The following is a 3,647-nucleotide window of genomic DNA, read 5'->3' as shown; positions in this document are numbered from 1 at the left end:
AACCCTAACCCTAACCCTAACCCTAACCCTAACCCTAACCCTAACCCTACCCTACCCTAACCCTAACCCTAACCCTAACCCTAACCCTAGCCCTAACCCTAGCCCTAACCCTAGCCCTAACCCTAACCCTAAAGCCCTAACCCTAACCCTAACCCTAACCCTAACCCTAACCTAACCCTAACCCTAACCCTAACCCTAGCCCTAACCCTAGCCCTAACCCTAGCCCTAACCCTAACCCTAACCCTAACCCTAACCCTAACCCTAACCCTAACCCTAACCCTAACCCTAACCCTAACCCTAACCCTAACCCTAACCCTAACCCTAACCCTAACCCTAACCCTAACCCTAACCCTAACCCTAACCCTAACCCTAACCCTAACCCTAACCCTAACCCTAACCCTAACCCTAACCCTAACCCTAACCCTAACCCTAACCCTAACCCTAACCCTAACCCTAACCCTAACCCTAACCCTAACCCTAACCCTAACCCTAACCCTAACCCTAACCCTAACCCTAACCCTAACCCTAACCCTAACCCTAACCCTAACCCTAACCCTAACCCTAACCCTAACCCTAACCCTAACCCAGGCAGAATCCCATCCAGAACCAGTGAAGAGACACTGGGAAAGCAGACATCCAACCCAGAAATCTGGCCCCATGAGAGCCAGAGCATATACTCCGGAAATAGATGACTTTCCTCCGATCCCCATGCCACAAAGGATCCGAAGAGAGCAGAGAAGACAAGAGGGAACCATGAGAAACACCCTAACTGGAATCTGTATCCCAAACAGCACCACCAGGGTACACCTCTCCCAGGACTCTAGCTCTGACCCTAACCTCAGCCCTAACCCTAACGCTTATACTGACGTTAACACCAACCCCGACACCAACCCTAACCCTAACCTTATCCCCAACCCTAATCCTAACCCTGACATTAACCCTGATCCTAACCCCGACCCTGATCCTAACCCTAACCCTAATACTAACACTGACATTAACCCTGATCCTAACCCCGACCCTGATCCTAACCCTAACCCTAATACTAACACTGACATTAACCCTGATCCTAACCCCGACCCTGATCCTAACCCTAACCCTAATCTTAACCCTGACATCAACCCTGATCCTAACCCCGACCCTGATCCTAACCCTGACTCCGACCCCGACTATTACCCCCCCACACCACCACCAGCCCAACCAAGATACAGACCACACCGACATGACAAGACCACAAGAAAGCTAACGGACTGGAAGCTGGAAACCCACAAACGCTGGCTCTGCATAGGGGACTCCAATTTATCAAGAATACCCCCCTATGAAAATCCAGATCTACAGATAGAAAGCTACCCAGGAGCATCATTTTACAATGCAGCAAACCTCCTACAACACACCCCCCGGAACACAGGAGTGGAGAAAATCATTCTGTCCTTTGGAATCAATAACAAGGCACAAAAAGCAAAGGAAACAGCCATCAAACAACTACAACAGATGCTACGGGAAGCTAAGGGAGCCTTCCCATCTGCAGAAATATACATCCCACTGATTAATTACTCCAGAGACCTGGAACCAGGATTCAGGAAAAACCTGGACACAATAAACAATCACATACAGCAAAACATGCCATACCTCCCCAAACTGGAAGAAGCCCTTTTCAAGACAGAAAGAGATGGAATTCACTGGACCACCGCAACAGCTCAAAAAATGCTAGACCACTGGTCACAACATTTAAACTGGTAAGCCCCAAAGCCGCAGAACAAGATGGGGACAAGAACAACAAAAACATTGTAAATCTAAGCAACAACTTCCACCCCACAACTGAACAAATAAACCTCCTCAATAAGGGCTTATCATTTGTCCCCACAGTAGGGACAAAGAAAGGTCAGAAAACCCGACTGAAAAGCGAAATCCGACAATACCACCGTCGCCTTAAACTGACTGCCTTCTTTGAGGATAAAGACACCGACACAGAAAGGGTTCCCTTCCTGCCTAAATCCAGTTGGGAACCAAGGGAAAACCAACTGCCACCAGAAATCCAGGAAATAATCCAAGAGGACAACACAATTCTACAAAAACTCCGACCATACAGGGACTCACACAACATAACAAAGGAGGAAACCGTAGCCTTAAAACATTTAAAGGAAAACAAACATATAGTCATAAAACCAGCAGACAAAGGGAGTGCAATAGTTATCATGGATAGAGAACAATACATTGCAGAAGCACACAGACAATTAAATAATCAGGAACACTATACTACTTTGGAAGAACCGCTGTACAAACAAACAGCACTAGAAATAGGGCAAATCCTACAAACTCTGGTTGAACTAAAACACCTAACAAAAAAACAGGCATTCTACCTAAGAGGAGAGGAATCACCACGACCGAGGATCTTCTACCTCCTCCCAAAAATTCATAAAGCCCCAGAAACATGGCCACTCCCCTACGAAATTCCACCTGGGAGGCCCATAGTGTCCGACTGCAACAGTGAATCCTACAGAATAGCAGAATATCTAGACCATTTCCTCAACCCCATTTCTAAACACCACCCAAGTTACATCAAAGACACCTATGACTTTGTAGCCAAAGTCAAAAATGCTACAATACAACAGGAAGCCTTCCTGTTCACCATTGACATTGACAGTTTATACACCAACATTGAAACTACGGAGGGACTGAAAGCAGTCCGGGAGTGGTTTCTCAAATACCCTGACCGCAACAGACCAGAAACCCAAATTCTGAAGCTATTGGAAATTAGCCTCAACAAAAACGATTTTGAATTTGAAGAGCATCACTACTTACAAATAAAAGGAACTGCTATGGGGAAGCGCTTTGCTCCGGCCTATGCTGACATCTATATGGCCCATTGGGAAGCCACAGTATTCCCAAAATGCACACACAAACCTACACACTACTTCAGGTACCTCGACGACATCTGGGGAACCTGGACGCACGGCCCACAGGCCTTTCAAGAATTCATTAACACCCTCAACACACACCACAGGTCCATTAAACTCAAATACACCAAGCAGGAAAACCAGATAGATTTCCTAGACACCACCACATACAAGGGTTCCTCCTTCAACAACACAGGCAAACTGGACATTAAGGTATATTTCAAAGACACGGACACACACGGCTTACTGCACAAAGACAGCTTCCATCCAAAACATACTTTCAAAGGACTGGTAAAATCACAACTCCTACGCTTCCACAAAATCTGCACACAACAACAAGACTTTGAGGAAGCCAAACACACACTCTTCCAAGCTCTACGCCTGAGAGGATACACACGAAGTTTCCTCAGAAATGTGGCACAAACATTTCTAAACAGAAAAACACCTGATGACAGCAAAATAATACCCCTCATCACAACATACTCCCAACTCAGCGTAATAACCAACCAAAAACTAAAGTCTACATTCACCACGATATTAGAAAACACAAACCTACTGAGGGAACACAAAATCATATCTGCATATAGAAAAAACAAAAACCTACAGGATTATTTAGTCCAAAGCAAACTAAAACCTGTACAAAACAGATCAAATACACCAAAAGCCAAACACTTCAAACAGAAAACAACGATCCAAAACAACAAAACCAAAGAAATCTTCCAGTTGCAAAGGGCGCTCTCAGAAAACACCAAT

The sequence above is a fragment of the Lepisosteus platostomus genome, unplaced genomic scaffold (assembly GCF_059453375.1).
Source record: "Lepisosteus platostomus isolate fLepPlt1 unplaced genomic scaffold, fLepPlt1.hap1 Scaffold_29_H1, whole genome shotgun sequence".
Taxonomy (NCBI): Eukaryota; Metazoa; Chordata; class Actinopteri; order Semionotiformes; family Lepisosteidae; genus Lepisosteus; species Lepisosteus platostomus.
This window is presented reverse-complemented; position numbering follows the sequence as displayed.